At 51.9% G+C, this 18,528-nt stretch overlaps 1 protein-coding gene across 5 annotated transcripts in view; it reads right to left on the bottom strand.

The window, feature by feature from the left end:
- RBFOX3 (RNA binding fox-1 homolog 3) overlaps positions 1-18,528 on the bottom strand; it is a 200,784-nt gene that overhangs the window by 165,745 nt on the left and 16,511 nt on the right. The window lies entirely within an intron of this gene.

Genomic DNA, 18,528 nt, shown 5'->3' with positions numbered 1-18,528 from the left:
GGCGATGGGGTAGAGGGCAAACAGACAACAGCTATTGCGGCTCGCCAGCGTGCCTTATGATCCGTCTATGTTTTTCAAACAGGCTATTAAGAAAGTCACCATATGAGACTGGAGTGGAGGACAGCACCAGGCGCCGGGGGAGCCGCCGCGGCGGGGGAGCGGGGTGAAAGCGGCGAGCGGGAGGGAGCGTGCGGGGTTGGGCTGGGCGAGGGATTGCACAGACAAACCGGGGCTGCGCCAGCGCCTGCTCTGCTGGCAGCGTCGCTTCGTGGCAGAAGTGCAGGAGGCTCGACGGTGTCTCCGGGCACAAACCCGTCATCTTTGTCCACAAAGGGAGGCAGGGTGGGTTCCCACGCATGACAAGAGACTCGGCAGCCTCCAGGCTTCCAGGACACGGTGATCACTGAGCACCACCAACCCCTCCGGGGAGAAAGGCAATTCCAGGGCCAGAAATACGATCCCCTGGCCCCCCCTTGGTGCTGGGTCTCCCATCCACCGGTACTCTGGCATCTGCAAGCCTCTGGCCCCGTTCGCCCCTCCAGACTTTCTTTTAGAGCAAGCGCAGGCTTGCCCTGGACGCACGCCAGCGGGCACCCAGCAGCGCGCCAGCCCGGGCCGCGCGGCCGCAGCCCCCCCTCCAGCCGTTCGCCCTGGCGCTGCCCAGCGCCCACCAGGCCGGCACGGACCCGCAGGGCCACCGCGCTGCTCTGCCTTCCCTGCTGCACGTCCGCACTGCTGCAGGAGCCGGTTTGATAGCTCCTGCCTCTCACGTCCCAGCTCTCTCTCCCCGCGATAACTTTAATAAAGAGTAAATCGCTATTATTCCGTACCCAGAGGTAAGAGCTCCTGTTCTTCTGATCCATCCTGATGAGGACCTTCCCTCTCCTCCTCAAAGTCACCAGGGGGTGGGAGCATGAGCCGAGGGACACATCCTGCCGTAGCAGTGCCAGAGCCTGGGGTGGGGGGAGGGCAGGCTCAGGGGCGATGCTTGGGGGGGGGGGGGCAGCCTTTTCCTCTGCATCCCCCCCTGGAAGCCCTGCAAGTTGTATTTTTTACCCCAAAAGGGGCAATAAAGAAAAGGAAGGCTGGGAGCAGGGGCAGGTACAGGAGGGAGCAGGGGGGGGCCCAGTAGGTCATTAACCGCCTCTACGGCTCTGCTCCACAGAAGAGCGGAGGTGAGCGCGGAGGCCTCCTGCCCCGAGCTCCCCGGGCGCCGCGGGCTGCCTCCCCGCCAGCACTTCTGCAGAGGCTCCACAGCCCTCGCTCAGCCATAGGTTTCCTGTAAGAGTCAGCACCGTGCCAGATTTATAGAGGATGCTGTTCAGTATTTCATGACTGCTGCAGGCAATCCCATTGCTGCCACTGCGGCTGCACAGAAAGCACTTTGTAGATTTGATTATGTGATAAGGGGCATCAGAAATGCAACTTATTGCCTATTTCCCAGAGTAATTAATTTCATCTGTATTGAACAAATGACATAATTTGAGGATTTCTGGGTTATGGATTAAGTAAAGACCAGATGAGAGCATCCTCATTGGCTTGGAGATTAATTAACACCATGAGGTGAAGTGAGTTCTCTCCTCTGCAGGATTGCTTTGCTTGTACATTTTTAATCTACCTGCCATGCACTCCAGCTGACCCTGGAGGACAGCCTGCTTCCCTGCCACGAGGCAGCCTGGGAAGTAACATTCTCTGCTGATTAGAGCCCTGGACAGGACTTGTTCTCATACCAGGGCATTAGGGGATGTTAGTGAATAAAGGCAAACTTTAAAGCTTCCTTGAGGCTTCCACGCCTCTACCTGCCCTAATCATCCGCTCTGGCCACCCAGCAGGCATGGTGGACACAGAGTCCTGGCTGCAAGATGAAACCCGAAGGGATGTTAACTACATCCGAGAGCCCATTTACAAGTCAGATGAGGGCAGGGGGTGCAGCCCACCCTCTCCCATGGGGATGGCTTTTCCTTGCACACCTTTTACCCGAGTCTATTCAGCCACCCAGCTTGACTGAATTCTTAGTCATTTCATCTTACAAATCACATTATTCAAAAAATACAAACTGCACATGAATTTCAAGCCCACTTTAAAAAAACACCTAGAGATTGATTGCAGTGAGTATGGAGAAGAGATTTAAGTGGAAAGGGGAAAGGAGGAGGGCTGGGGGCTGCTACAAGGACCCCGACACATTGCAGCATTTCCCAATTGCCACAGGCATGGCTCCTCTCCTCAAAGCCTCACTCAGCAGGACTTTGGCCCTGGATGTGCCATGAAGGATCTCTGGGGGGGGGATGGTGATAGCAGGGGACCTCAGCAGAGCTCTAGGGGAAGCTGGATGCATCTTCATCTCAGCTGCTCCCAACACCCAGCCAGCGCATGGCAACACTGCTTTACAGCCCTACTGCCCTCACCCTGGGGAAACACCCTGCCCTGCTCCATCTTCTCCTCTCATCTCTGCCCCCATTACACGGTGCTGTTGCTCTGCCCTGCTCCTGCAGCAGCAGCTAAGGCACGGAGGGGCACAGGCTTGGGACAGGGATTCCCCTGCTCACATCTGAGACTCGGAATTTTCTGAGCGGGATCAAAAAACCAAGGTGCTGTGCAGTGTTTATTCATGAGCCAGGCATTTTATTTAATGTGCCTTGCGATGCAGGATCAAAGATACAGAGCAGCACCTAATTAATTATTTTTCCCTTCTTCTGTAACATCCCCTCGTTGAGCATTGAGTCCCAGAATCTAAAAGCCTCCCTTTCAATGACTCTGCATAATGAGATGGATTTGGACTCCAGCAAATTTGTTCGGTTTTATGGAGTATTACATGAAAATGCTGTGAAATTAAGTTCTGTCTTTGCTATCACACCATGGCCATCAGAGCGCTTTTATGTATGGCACTGAGACTAAAAGATGGGAAAGTGAGTCCTTGCTGCAGTAATGTGGCGAATGGGGAGAGGGAGGAGCTGTGCAATGAGGATGACATGGTGGAGGGTTAGACTTGGGGGAATAATGAAGGAAACAAGAAAGTGATGCAGATAAAGAGAGTTGCAAGCTAAGAGCCTAGAACTGGGCTAGCAGACTTGAGTGGCAGCAGCCAGGAGGCTCTGGAGAGGGGGAGGGCTCCGCTCTCCCACATCACCCCTGTGCAAAGTGCTCTGACAGCACTGCTTGCGGCACAGGAGAAGGGACCGCCACCGTCCTGGGGGACCCAGGCACCGGCAGAGCCCCAGGGGAAGGGCTAACAGTTTGACTCCTGCCCCTGCCCCTCCTCCCTGGCACCCCCTGCCCTGTCCTCGCACTGTGCCATCCTTGCTCCTGCTCCCCCAAGACACACACTCTCTCAAAGGGTGTCCCCATTTGCTGCGTCTCCTAAAGTCCTGGGGACTGATGTGGTTCCCAGCTCAGGGGGCGCTTGGAGGCCACGTGCTCCCCGGAGATGAGGGCTCTCAGCACCAGAGCTGGTGCTTTTAGTGCTGCCCCAACCACAGGGTACCAGGAGCAGGGGAACGGCCAGGTCCAACACCAGCCCCAGCACTTTCTCCTCCATCCTGCCCAGAGAAACCCACCCAGTCCCTATGCAAGGAGAAGGGCTTCCCCAGCCACCAAGGGCTTCAGTCCAAAGGTACAGCGTCAGGGGAAGACAAGATGTGTCTGGAAAAGGCAGATTAGTAACACAGTGGTGTTTCAGGGCAAAAGACAGCAATGTGTTGAAGAGTTGCCTCAGCCCCGGGATGTTTCTCAGCACAGTCCCTTCTCTTCTGGAAAGCATTTTACCACTCAATGCCAAGAAAACTGCCCTGCACAGAGGGTGCTGGCTTCAGCTTGGAGACAGGGAGAGGCCTCCCCACACATCTTACTGAGCCTTTTCCAGTTCTCTTTCCTGCCTGCTGTTCCATTTCTGTTCTTTCTCCTTCTTTCCCCCTTCAGCTGTTCTCTTCTCCAGCCTTTCTCCCCTTCCTCTTCATATCTATCAGCCCTGATCCCCTCCATTTACCCCAAAATGATCTATTTTTTCCCTGGCAATTTTATAACCCATTTCCTTGCTTGATAGCAATTAAGCAAATGATTCAGCTCCAATCCCATGGCCCATGAACATTGGAAAAAGAAAATATTATAAAGAAAAAAACATTAGATCTATCTGTACATACATGTACAGGCGTGCACACATACATGCAGACATAAAGACACACAAATACCTTTGCATGCACATACACACACAGGGACATTTGTGGAGGATAGAGGGTGATGCAGGAGCTTTACTGGTGTCAAAGGCTGGAGACATCCTCACTCACACCTCTCAGCCTTCGAACGTCCAAAACGTACAAAGGGGAGAGATTTCTAGACAATGCGTGAAAACACGAGTTACATCCATCAATCACTGCAGCTCATCAGCCCCGAGATCTCCAATGCACAGTGCTGGCTTCTGTGCCTGCTGCCCCTCTTCTGCTCCACCATGTGTTTGCCTCACAAAGCTCCGATACTTACATAAAAATAAAATGTCCAAAAAAAAAAAAGGAGGCAGAAGCACTCCCCCACTGTGATGTATGTGATTTTTTGGTGCCTGACAGGCCCAGAGCCTCTGGGGAGCAGCATTGATAAATCGCACCTTTCAGTTTGCCGTGAACATCTTCACTTTCTCAGGCTTAAAGAAGCCTGACACGTTAAATTGTGGCACTCAGCCCTCAGCACCAGCTTGTCTGGGGAAAGTGCCGGCTGCCCACAGAGAATCCCAGCCACCTAATGAGAGCTGCTCCCGCATTAGCACTGCAAGAGGCTTTCTGATGTACAAACCGCTGGGAACACGGAGCCCTGTGCTGAGGAAACTCAAACAGACACACTTTCTAATTTCCATGACAACTGTAATAGGGTATTTGCTTGGTTTGGGAGCGCCTATGTGTGCAGGAATGTGCTCATTAGGCACAGAACGAGATGAGCTGCTGCTGCAAAGCCAGCCCAAGCAGCTGCTAGCACCCATTGAGCAGGTCTGTTGGGGCAGGGAGAGGGCAGGACCTGCACCCGGGGTGTTTCTGCTCAGCCTATGCCCAGGGCTAGTGTGGGAGAGCCTTGCTTCTCCTGCAAATTGCTGCACCACATGGAGCTCCAGTAAAGGACTTGCCCAGCTGGGAAGGCAGCAGAGGTGCGTCACACTGGAGTGTGCAGTCCAGGGCTGCTTTTTACTCCTTGGTAATCCAGGGAGCAAGGAGTCATTTCCCCCATCATTTCCCACTGTGGGATGTGCTTTCCATGGCAATCAGAGCCAAGGGAAGCTCTGGGGGAGACTGAGGTAACAGGAACCTGTGCCTAGGGGAGCAAAGGCGATACTGCAGGAATCCTGTTCCTGGTGGGTAGTGCCTCCTGCTCAGACAGTGCAGTAACCAGAGAGTAACCAGACTTGCTGAACAACTGCTCTTGGGATGCACGGCTGTTTGTTCCAAAGGAGCCTCGCTGGGCATGCAGTCCTGCACCACCTTCCTAGGAGTGAGACTGAGGAATCACAGTGCAATGGCTAATACAGCTCGGCTAAAATGAGCTCCTTTCCAGTCCCTGGAGGAGCTTAAGCAAGAACTAAGAAGAAACCAGCAACCAGTTAGCAAGAGAGAGAAATCCAGGTGATTACTGAAAAGCTTGGACATGGTTGCAAATCCCATGGCTGCCAACAGTATCCCCAAGCTATTAAGAGAAAAATCAAGATGTGGATAGAATGAGATTGGCCATAGGTGAAAAATGGCTCAATTATTTCTAGTGCCAGAACCACAGAAGGACATTTCCCTCTGTTCCTGATCCACAACCTCCCACTAATTAGCAGACCTAGCAGAGAGAAAAATGCTCCAAGCTCTAGAGAGAGCAACAGCTAGAGACACAATACAGCCCATTGCCACATGCACACACATTTGTATGCGCTGCGCTAGCTGGATACAAAGCAATGCACATGCAAAATTACATGCCGGTCTGAAAGGAACTTGCCATGAGAGATGTTTAAGTTGATTTTTGTAACTACGGGAAGGGCAGGCTTCCAGCCAGTGCTAGCCCTTTGAGTGACCCAGACTCCTTTTGGTAAAAGAGGACTCTAACCTGAGTCTGAATAGGGGATGTCCTGCTGTGCCCAAGCTGGCTCTTTTACCTGTTCAGACCACAGCCCAGCATAGCGCAGTCTTTGCGGGTGTGCATACTATGCAGCAGGGTAATAGCCTGCAGGAGCAGAGGACGAAGTAGCGATATGGCATGTCAGAATCAAAAAGTCATGAGCCTGGAGAGCCACTAAGCAGGAATGAAAAGCTGGGCTGACCCGTAGGGGAGGAATGCAGGTCTGGATAAAGCTCAGAGGAGAATCAAGCCCAGCCCATTGCTCTTTGGGGGACAGGCTGGAGGACAGAGATAACTGCAGGCACTAACTCATGATCCTCTCCTCTCTTCTCTCCTTTTATGCAGGGATCTTTTAAAAGAACTGATGCATAAAAAGGAAAAAAGTTACCAGGAGGCCCTGCCCCCTCCCTGACAAACTTCTGAACATGCTGTCATCAAGAAAAATGATGCTGGCAAGAGAGAAATCCGCTGGGGTTGCTAGCAATTTACAGGCTCCAGCCCCAATGAGTGTTTATCAATAATTTCAGGATCTGCCTGTCGCAGTCACTGACTCTGAGCTCAGGCACAGAGATCTCTGGGCAGCTGGGGTGTCAGCACAACCACAGGGAGAAGAGGAACAATGAAAAGGGAAATCAATTAACTGCTCCTCAGGAACAGGGATTTGCCAGCATTACAGGGAAAGGTCTGTTCACTTTGCTATAATAGGGAAACACTTAAGTGGCCCTCGATGACACAAAGGCATGTCCCAAGCTGAGGCTAGCTGACACTATGGCCAGCTAAACTCAGACTGGGAATGGGGATGGTTAGAGAACGCAGCATAGTTCCTCCAACTGCCAGCAGGGCAGGAGGTCCCAGACAAGCACAAAAGACAAAAATTTGGGTTCTTTGCTCTGGGGAAAAAGTGTGCATTGAGCTACCCATACTCTGGGCCCAGCTACATCCTGTTCTGTCAAAGCAGCTTCAGGCTTTATATGTCCCACAGTTTGCTTCTGCTCCCTAGCTATTTTCTACTGCCTGAGCAGCCCCATGGGGCCATATCCAATCCATGTTTACAATTCCTTGATCTGCCTTCTGTCCTCGGAGATGAAGGGGGGAGCCAGGACATTAGCAGGTTAAGAGGGTCCTGACAGTGGGGTGGGGAACCAGAGCAAAGCACTGAACCAGGCTCACAGCACTTTCTGCAGACTCTTTCAAGCTGTGAACCACAGGCATCTGCCAGCCAGCTTATTCTCCCATACTAAAGACAGCCACTGTACCTGGTCTTTGAAAGCAGAGTACTTCCTGAGCTGGATGTTGCATCTGCATTGTATTTAATAGCTAATAATGTGTCTGCCTTCCATGAACTCATCTAATTGCTTTCTGAACCAGGGGCTGTTGGTCCCTGAACCATCCCATGGTGCTGAGTTCCAAAACATAATTAAGAACTGCATGGGAAGAAGAAAAACAAACAAACAAACAAACACCTTTTTTGTGCTTGTTTTAAGTCTGTTGCCTGATTGTTTCATTTGATGCACCTATTTATGAGAAATAGTGAATATTCATTTCCTATTGATCACCTTTATATCACTCCTGAATTTATAAGAACTCTATCCATTTATCACTGCTATTGTCTCTTTCTAACCAAGAGAGTCCTAATTTATTAGTCTTATACAGCTGTTCTGTGCCTTTGATCAGCCTTGTCAATGTTTTCTTTACCTTTTCTCATTCAACTATTTCCTTTTTGTGACTGGGCAACTGAAACTGCACACAGCATTTGCATTGCGACACAGTGTATTATACCTTGGTGTAATGATGCTGCCTGTTTTGTTTTCGGTCTCTTTCCTAATAACTACTAACAACCAGTTTGTCTTATTTGACTGACACTGGGCACTAAGATGACATTTTCATAGAACTATCCACAGTGGCTGCAAGATCTCTTTTCCTGAATAGTAAATATTAAATTAAAGACCTGCTTTGTATTTGTATAGTTAAGGATGTGTTCTCATCCGTATTACTTGGACTCAGCAACATCAAATTTCATCTTCCATTTTACCACCCAGCCACTTATATTGCAGGATTCTCCCACAACTCTGCCCAATCAGCTTTAGATTTTACTATACCAGATATTGCTAATAGCTGTAAGCAAAGGAGATTGTTCCAGGCAGATAATATATTAAATTCACAGACCCATAGGCCAGCTCTCCCGGGTGGAGGATACAACTTCATGTGCATCCTCATGTCCTCCTCCCAAAGCATTTTATTTAAATACCTGTTTCTGTATAGGCAGCAAAATCCCAGGGGGTCAAATCACATGAGGGCAGTGACAGCGACATGCATAAGAACAAGGTCTTTTTTTTTCTCTCTTCTTCTTCTTCTTCTTTTTTTTTTTTTTTAAGAGTGTACTCTACATGGCTCTTCCATTCCATTTGCATTTCTTTCTCTCTCTGAGATAACTTTATGCCTTACCAGAGATCCCAGAGAGAAGAAAAAGCCCAAACCTCCTGTGAAAATTTGGCAGGAACTGCAGAAATCAGTCAAGCCTTTCCAAACAGGAATGGCTGTCTTGGGCCAGAGGGAAGCTACTACTTCTGCCCTACAATGACCCTCTTCCCCTTCCAGAGGAGGGAATTAAGAGAGGATTATGCCTCTGGGCACATATTGATAGAAATGGACAGATCAATAGGGAGTAACAGCACATGCCATTAAAACACATTTAGACTTTATTGAAGGGTCGAAAGCACCGAGGAGGAATTTCACAAGGGGAAGGAGCTCGTCTGGCTCATAAAGGTCAGGCTGCGAGGCAGCAGCAGCAGCAGCAGCAGCAGCGCGCAGGCGGCCCCGCTCCGCCGGGAGCCCTGCGGGGGCCGGGCGGGCGTCAGCACCGCGGACAGCGCCGGCCGCCGCGCCGCGCCGCGCCCCACGCGGGAGCCGGACCCCCACGCGGGGCCCCGCGGGCGTCAGCACCGCGGACAGCGCCGGCCGCCGCGGGGGCGAGACGCACGCAGGGCAGAGCGCGCTCCGCACAGGATCCGGACTCACGTGCGGGACGCTGCACCCCCCACACAGGGGATCCAGACCCCCACGTGGGAGCCAGGCCACACAGGGAACAGCACATACCTGGGAGCTAGACCCTCCCCACCAGGCAGGACACACCCCACACATGGGAGCCAGACCCACGCCCAGGTCACGGTGTGCCCCACATCAAGGAGCCAGACCCGCCAGACCCCCTCAGCCAGAGCACTGGATCCCACACCCCGGTGCCAACCTAGGTCCTTCCCACTGTCTGAAGAGCCACTCATTACACACTCTGTCAGTCCACAGCAGGGAATGTTGTGGATGCACAGCCCAATAACTTCCTTCATGGGAGGAACCAGCACACACACTTTTCTAAAAGTCACCCTTCAATTCTAGCTGCCTCAAGCTCCCCCAAATACTCTGGCCTGTTATTTAAGAGATGTTGAGGACTTGCCCATCCTGCTGCCTTCAGTGGGAACAGCAGCCCTTCAGCACCTCTGCTCCTCAAGCTGGGCTCCCAGGGATGAGCCATTTAGCTGCCATAGGGGATTTTGATCTGAACAGTTGTCCCAGCATCCTAGCTGGGATCAGAGTGGGAGAGCTCAGTTCTGCATTCCCTCTGCTAGACTTCAGATGCCCCTTTTGAAAGGAGCATTTCTTAATGAACATTAATACCCTTCATCATGTCAGATCTTCTCATGCACATATGCTCCCTTCCCAAACAAAGCCCTTCCACCATCCCTATCTGTCCCTCTAGCAAAGCAAGGTGATTGTGCAGGCTGGTCCTGTGTTACTATGCCATGGTCCTGGTGTAGCTGTAATGGATTGGTGACACCATCGTATTTATGGGTATTTCAAGATAAAGAAAAAGGTTACTGGGTGTTCATATGTTCTTGTTGTATTATTTAAAAGAAGCCATTTGAGAGCACAGGAGAAGCAGTGTCGCTCCCAAAAGGAGGAAAAATAATGGAGGGGAATATTTGCAAAAAGCTCAGTTAAGTAAATATTTTATGCCCAATAATGTTATGGCTTTTGAATGATGCATGCAAAGGAGTTGAAAGGAGGTGAGGCACAGAGAGAGGCAACATACGCTGTGTGTTGAGTGTGAAGGTGTTCGTGTGGGGGGGAGGTGAAAGAGAAAATGTGGTGCCCTGGCTGGTGTGTTTCACCCCACTAAAAAGAAAAGACAGCGCAGTAGCATAAAGGTATTCCAGCTGCTGGACTGACAACTCCCTTTGCAAATGCTGCAAAAGAGTTAGAGCTGCCCTTGCGGGGAAGTGTTTTTGCCTTGAGTGGGTGACACTTGCTGATATGCCTACCCATTTCCTCCCTTTGACACCAGTCCCCAGGAAGTCTTGCTGAGAGAACTGCACCCCACTAAGGAAGACTGCAGCAAGCAGGAGCTTTCCTGGCTCAAGAGGCTCTGTGGAATCTGTAAGACACATTCAGGAGAACACTCCTAGTGAGAGCTGCACCCCAGAGAGGCAGTCAAGATGCTCCAAAAAGGCAGTATGACTACTTCAGAAAGACAGGGAAGCCTAGCCTGTGTTGGGGCTTTGCCCTCTGCAGAATGGGGGGATCCTGGAGTAGTCAGCAGGGAAGGAGGCACAGCCAGAATGGGAAGGGCAAGAGCCCTGGCAGGGAGCTTAGCGCAGCCATTAGCAAGATGTGCTAGGAGCTGTGCAGAGTGCAAGACAGGCTGCCCTAGAGGACTCCCAGTCCCCTTGCTGCATTGGAACTAGTGTCTGCCTTGTCACATATCCTCTTTTGGGGAGGGCTGGGGGGCAGGGAATATCACATCTCCAAGCTGGAGATGGGAGCAGGGATCAAAGGGTAAAGAACTGGAAGACAGAAGGGAAAGGGACTGTCCTGGTCCAGGAGGAAAAGGCAAGCAGAGACAGGCAAACTAGGAGAAAGAAGGCCAGTCTGGCAGAAGGAGGAAGCAGGTGTGATGACAGAAGGGAGGAGAGCAGGGGCAGGCACGGGGGAGGGATGCTTTTCTGACCAGAGGAATTCTCCTACTCCTACTGGCAGGCAGAAGCACAGAGTGAGCATCTGCCTCAAGGTAAGCACAGAAAGGAGTAAAATACTATTAAGTATAATAAGAAATGTAGTTAATCAATGAGCTCTGCAGCTGAGGATCAATGGGAGGCAGACACAGCCATTAGCTAAGAAAGCTGAGAAAGAGCCCCAGGCTCTGATGGAGTGGTCGATACTGGGTTTAACTGAGCAGCAGAGGAAGGGTCCCAAGTGGAGAGCAGAGCCAGGCTGCAGCCATGAGAGACAGGGGACCCTGCCGCACTCCTCAGGGCACCGATTTCCCCATCAGGAAGCAGAAGCAAGAGCCCAGGCAATGGCCTGGTGGAAAGCCTAGTGCCAAGCCACAGATAACACCCATGAACTCTGGAGCAAACAGGCGCAATCAGCAACAGCAGCAATATTGCGTGCATGAGAGGGACAGGACTACTGTCAACAGAGAGAAGGGAAGAGACTAGAGCATCCAGACACTTGCAAGGCTGACTTTGCTGTGGAGAGCAAAGGGCCATGGCCAAAACAGTGGCTCTTCCCTGTGGGCCAAAGGCTGCAGTGAATTTAGTGTTGATCCTTGCTGTGAGGCTTGGCCTAGGGAGGGGAATAGCTCAGCTATTGTGTGTGTGGGGGGGGGGGGGCAGGGGGTGACCCAAGAAGGTGTCACATCAGCCCCAGGTAAGCAGAGCTCCTGCTGAGTCAGGACTTGCCCAGGCCCTAACCTTGACAGAGTTGCTCCACTGCCCCCCTTGACCTGGTGTGTTTGGAGCCCGCCTGGTTGGTGCCAGTGCTCAGCTGAGTCACCACACATGGGGCCTTCCTCGGGAGAGAGCCAGAGGAGAAAAGGTCTTGATTTTCAACCCATGAGCAATTCAGTATTCAGAAAAGCAGACAGTGCCAGGCAGAGTATGGGCACAACCTTTGGGTCTTATTGGCAGCCCTGCAGCCAACTCAGTCCTGGCTCTGAGACCCTGCCACTCTCCTGCCTTGGGTGCCATCAAGCACCCAGCTATTCAAGCCATTCTGACCCCATCTGCTGAACTCCAACAAGTCCAGCTCTGTGTTGCCTTCACATATCCTCCAGTGCTGTCAGCTTCAGTCCTGGCCTCTGTTACTCCACTCCCAGGCTTCCCATGCTGTGCTGGTGCCCTATAGCCAGAACCTGACCTGACCCAAGCTAGTGGAGAGAGAAGCAGCATTGATCTCTCTGCAGGTGAGTCTTTGGGGGCTAGGCACATCGCAAGTGATGTCTCAAGAGCATTAGAGCCTGGGGTTGTGCTTAAGGCAGAGTTTCTGAATGTACATGTGAAGAGGACATGAGAAAAGCTGTCCCCTGAGGTCCCTCCCAGGGGGTGGGCTCCATTCTCCCACTGGTGCTGAAATCATAGTCCTCAATCCCAGGAGGCTGCTCCTGGCCTTTGCCACAGGACACATGCTCCATCCTTACACATCACTTTAATTCTGTCTGCTGCAGGCTGTAAGACAGACATTTCTTTCACTTCCCAAGTCCAACAGGCAAAACAGGGGCAGCGACCTTGTAATCCAGGTGTGGAGGGGGCTCTCAGGGTGCTATATGACCCGCACCTTTCCAGACTCCAGTACTGACCTTGAGTAGATCCAAATGGCTCCCCCTAGCAGGACAGCTCAGCCCTCCCCTCATGTGTCCCTCCCTCCCACACATCCCTCTAGACCGAGCATGGTCGCATTCAGTGGCTCTCCCAGCAGCAGGCACAATATCTCCTAGAAGAGGCAGATGGCAAATTTCCCATCCCAGCTGATAATAGAAAATCAGGCAAACATCCAGGCGGGGAAGGACACTCCTGGCGGAGAGGTGGCTCCCAAGCACCTCCCTACCTCCTCTCCCAGCATTGGTCCGGCCTTAGCAGCCACCCCTGAAAGGAGCCGCTCGGCCACTGCCTCCCCTGCGCTGCTCCACACGGAGCCCCCAGCAACCAGCCGGGCGCTTCCCCATCCAAGCCGAAACGCCCCGGAGAGGGGACAGAGGCTGGAGCAGGTGCTGCCGCGGCGCCGACCCTGCCAGGCCCCGGCCCCCCCGGGCCGCCCCGGTCCCCCGGCCCCGCCGCCGCTCCCGAGCGCGGCGGAACAGCATCATCTGGCGGCCAGGCCGCAGCACAGCCCCGCCGCGGCCCGCGGCTCCCTCCTCCGGCCCCGGGCGCACGGCAGAGCCGCCCCGCGCAACGGAGCAGCGCAACGGGCAGCCTTGCAGGGCAAGGAGCTAGTTCGGTGCGAGAGCCTGCCTCCCTGTCGTGTCTCTGTCCATGCATGCCACAAGTTACCGTGCTGGGCTCAGCGCTCAAGGGCTGCTGGGGAACACGGGCGGTCACAAGGCCCTGAGGCCCCAACGCTCCCCCACCATGCTGTGCTTCTGCTCTGTGCTAGGAAGAGAAGGTCTTCCAAGCAGGGCTCTCGCCATACTTGCACAGGTCACTGTAGTACAATTTTGAACAGAGGTGGAACAGCATCACTAATAAAGATGCAAAGCAGCATGCCACTTCCATGTGCGTAAAACCACGTCAAAACCTGCCTTTCGTTGCAGTGACTTGGAAAGGTAAGGGAATTCTGCAAGGTACGCCATGCAAGGGGATTGTGGCTCTAGCAGACTTGCCCACAGACACCACCATGCGCTTTCTTTCCACTGTCAAGTGGGACTAACTTTACAGCCAGGTCTGAGGTGACACTGAAGACCACAGCTCCTGTCTCTGCTCCATCCTGACTTGAAGGCTCTCAAAACACTCTTAATTCTGCAAGGCTAAGGTGCAAACTCCTGCCTTCAGGTACTGACTCTAGGCCCTGCCTGAGGAGCACTTCTGAACTCCTGCTGGTGGAGGAGCTCCCCCTGCAGCAACCAAAGTTTTCCTCCTTGCCTCTTTTCCAAGCTTTTCAAGCTGCTTGGCTTGAGTACCTTCCTCCCTCCATCTGCCTCAGGGACCAGGCCAAGCCTGGGGCTGCTGCTGGCTTTGGTTACACACACCACGCACTTTCACTGCTGCTCTGCTCCAGACTTTGAGGTCATTATCAGCAATTTCTTACCCTGCATCCCAATTCCTTGGCCATACTTGGGATAAAGCACCCTGAACATCTGCAGAGGAGCAGGAATTCTTCCTGGGTGGCAGGGGGTGTGAGCAGAATAGGCAACTGCTTTGCTTGGGAACAGCATCCTCCAGGAGTTTCCTTCAGTCACACTGGCTATGCTCCACAGGGAGCCAGTCCTATCCTGCTCAGTTCCCATCAGCTCTACCCAACTTTCCCAGGTGCATGCAATCCCCAGCAGCTTCCACAAACTTCCAGCAGCTTCATCTAATTCTCAGTAGCTCCACAAACTTCCTCTTGCTGTCAGCCCAGACTTACTCAGCTTCACAGGGTTTCTCCTGGTCTGGCTCACTGGAGCAGCATTATGACTTTAACCCCGAGGACCTAGCACTGACTATTTCTGTGACATTCATGAGCTTATCAAAGCCCTTGATACTGATGCAATTATGTGGCAGGAGCCCAGAGAAGCATTGCAGATGTTTACCTCCTGTGTCTGAGCTGCAACAAACTGATGAAGGAGACAGGATTAATGCAAATGCACTTAGGAGCAAAACGGGGCATCTCCATCTCCTTTGTTCAATTCCTTTTTCACTCTCATAGTCACTTTTTCTCTCCCCTTTTTCATTCCTTCCACCTCTTTTCCAATGGGCTGTGTAGTTTTGGTGTTTTGACCATTGGGACAGCTTAACTGACCTACAGAGCAGAATTATTCTGGGCTGGACAGCAAGGCAAGCAAAAAGAAGCACACACTTGCTTTCCATCAATCCATCCTCTGCATTAGTGTCCAAAATTGCTGTTTCCAGCCTGCAGTTATTCTGCCCTGAGCCAATACTTTGATAAACACCAGGGGAGGGGGCCTTTACCTTCATGAAGTTGAGAAGACTGTAGCTAAGCCTTACTCTGGGGAAAGCAGCTACCTGCCCACCTAAAGGCCCAGGACACCCATCTTACCTCCTCTGAAGTGGTTTAGACACACCGTTGGATCTGTACCATTTTCCACTTTTTGCAGCTTCCTCCCCCTGTGCTCAGAGCAGAATAGCCTCATAGGGACCTGCAGCATGAAGGGCATTTATGAAACACCCCATAATCCCTTCCTTCCAGCTGTCAAGTTCTCACCTGCGGAGCTTTGCCCAGGCATCGCCCAGCTCATTAATCCCGTTACCAGGAAGTAGTTCAAGGTATGCCGGTAACAAATGCCTTCATACACATGTCCTGTGGAGCCAAGTGACCACTGATGTGGGACAAAGTGTGAAGTTTCTGGCTTTTAAGTACTTCAAGTAGCAGCCGTCATATTGTATCCCTGAGAATTTTGCAATTTCATTTTCCATCTAAAAAAAGAAAAAAAATGCCCAATCTCTGCCTGCCTGACCAAACTGTCCTCACCCAGAAGAGACCCCTCTCCAGCTGCTCAGATGTGCCCATGTGCATTAGAAAAGGTACTCAGCTTTCCCCACTGGAGGAGTTTAACAAGGACTGAACATTATAAATCAATGAGCCCCTGACTGAGTGCAGGGAAGCTGCATTTTCACCCAAAGGGTGTTTGACATCTCTGTTTTTGCAAGGACTGAAAACAGAGGCTTGGCCTCTCAGTGGCATATTTCAGATAAACAGGGTTGTATCGCTGGCAGATGACTGGTCTGCGCTCATGATTTTTTTATTTTATAGCACCTTAATCTGTCTTAACTGTGTTGATTGCTGCACAAATCTAAGGGGAAGAATAGTCTCAGCCCTCTCATAAGTGCCGTAAGGCATTTATGGTCACAAGGCACAGAAATTAAGAAAGTCCCAGCATGCGGCGGTGGTTAACGCAACTTCTCAGGGCAGACCTGAGGGCAGAGATAGCCTTCCAGGGCCGTGCTCAAGGATAATGCATGTCCCCTTCCTTCCCACATCCATAGCCAGCCCAGGCTGCTCTTCTGCAGCTGCTGCAACCTGCGTTCTTCATCAGGAGCAGCTGAGCACTCCCTTACCCCCAAAATGCCTTTGCAGAGACCACCTTCCCCATTAGGTGTTGGGACTAACAACTCGCCCTGTTGGAGGGAAGCTCATTGCATGCTTGCATGACTGTTTCCAAGGCCCCTGGCAGGAACAGTGGCATTATCAAGAGGCCTGTGATCCAGAGTGGGACAAGCAGGGAAACGGTGACTCCAGAGCAACCACGGACCCTCAGACATATCTGCTCTTAGAATAAGAGCCTGGAGTCCTGTTGGTGCAAGATCAGCTGCATCAGCCTTATTAACTGGAGATCAACAGTTTCTCCAGGTAGGGCGGCCAAAGGTAATGCTGTTTATCTGTGCCCAGTGCTCCTCAGATACCCAATATCTAAATGTGCTTTAAAACACTCCTATGATTAGGCATTCCTCCGAGATTAGAGCATGCTTCCTTCTCTCTGTCCTCTTCCCTCCCCAATGGAGCAGATGGACACGATAACTTATCAGGACCTTCCCATGTGCTGTTACTCAGTAATGGCATGGGGGCTTACTAATTCATCTGGGAACAACACACACAATATTTAGGACTTCTGAGCTGGATAAATGATAATATCTTTATGATGTGAGCCCTTTAAACCTTCAGTGCCTGGCAGGCCCCTCTGTTCTCACTGAAAAGGAAAGGACAATATTAGACCCTGGGGACAGCCAGCAAACCCTGATAACAAAATAGTTCCTCAAGCAAATTGGAAGTGGCAGGGTTAGTTCCCCTGCTAGCAGCTCATCTCCCAGTGTTCAGAGCTGTCCAGACACATGGCAGCTACAGGAATGGACAGACACATCCCCCCAGCAGAACGACTGCTCTGCTCCAGCCTGGCCAAAACCAGGGTACACCGGACACACTGGTCACGAGCAGCCTCCTGCTTCCAGCCGCCCAGCAGAGAGCCCACGCAGCTCTGGCGCTTGCCTGACCACATGCCTGCTCCACCTGCAGACCATGGCCCCTGCTCCTAGCAAAGGAAGTTCAACTTGGCCTGCCAGGAAGAACACTGCAATCAGAGCAAAACTGGCCTTATGCCCTCAATTAGCAGAAGGAATGGTTGAACTGGGGCCCAGAGCAGGCTCCATCACAGCACAGCTTAGGCTCATTTTCTCTGGCTGCAAATGAAGGGCCCAACTCTGCATTCCTGACTTGTGTCAGCCATGGGGTCCCCAGTAGGACTGCTCAAATCTCTTGCAATGTCCTTGCACTATTATCCCATAACCCATGTGGGAAACACAAGCACAGAGGGAAGAGGTGACAGTGAAACATCAATGCATCCTGAGGAATCAATCCAGGCTAGAGTACTTTGGGATGCCCAGACCTACAAAGAGACTGTTGCAGGCCAGGAAGGATGAACCATGTTGTAAACACCTCAGGCTTCACATAGGCTTTGGGGGCAGCCTCCTCACCCAGGTCAGAGGAAGCCCAGCATTAGAATGAGCCAGGGATTGGGTTACAAGTGTGCTGAACACAGCACAGAAGGAGGCAGTGAAGCGAGTGGGCCCACAGATCCAGCAGTCTCTGGCATGAACGTGAAGCTCCTCTGCCCAGCTCATCCTTGGAGAAACAAGGCCAAAGAAATGACCCCACACAGGGCTGAGGAAGCTAGTGGAGACTAGCGCTTGGCAAGTGAAAGGAATGACTTGGCAACTAGAAAGCAAGGCAACTAAGGAATAAATTGGGAATCTGAGTAAAGAAGAAAATGAGCAAAGACACAAAGTTTGAGACTTCAGATTCTGGGGAACCATGTTAACCTCTGTTATATAAGTCTACAAAAGCCTTAAACTCTGTTTTGCTGAGAAATGAGTCGTCAGCAATGATAAAACCCCAGAGAAGTCATAAAAATTGTAGACATTGATAAAACGCAGCATTGATAAAATGAAGCTCAGCAGTCTGCAGAAGAGATGATGGGTCACCATACCATGGCTGTGCAACGCAGCTGACCTCAGAACCCATGGACCTGCCTGCAGCACCGATGGAGGCAATGAGGGCTCCACAGCACTGGGAGATGGGCTGAAGGGACATGGCGGCTTCAAAGCAAGGCTGAACACAGGTTCACTCTCTGGAGCTTGTCTGGGGGTCTCAGGCATGACCAAGATCCAAGGAAAGAGCCTCTTTTCCTCCCCGTGTAACTCTATGGAGCCACACTGAGGGACCTACGGCAAATCTGAACTCCTGTTTGAGCATTTGCAAGTCTGAGCACTTCTCCTGGGCTGAGGTGGCTGAACAGCCCTGGAAGGGAGGTGAATTGCTTTTTGAAGCCCTGTGGCCCCCTACTACAATCTTGTTCCTCGTGAAAGCTGTGGCAAGTGCAGCCTGCCATTTCCAGACAGCTTTCTGCTCCCTTTACTATAGCTACTGGCACTGATGGGACCCTTGGTTCCGTTACACTCCCTTTTTCTCAGCACACAT

This window comes from Apteryx mantelli, chromosome 19 (assembly GCF_036417845.1).
Source record: "Apteryx mantelli isolate bAptMan1 chromosome 19, bAptMan1.hap1, whole genome shotgun sequence".
NCBI lineage: Eukaryota > Metazoa > Chordata > Aves > Apterygiformes > Apterygidae > Apteryx > Apteryx mantelli.
This window is presented reverse-complemented; position numbering and strand designations above follow the sequence as displayed.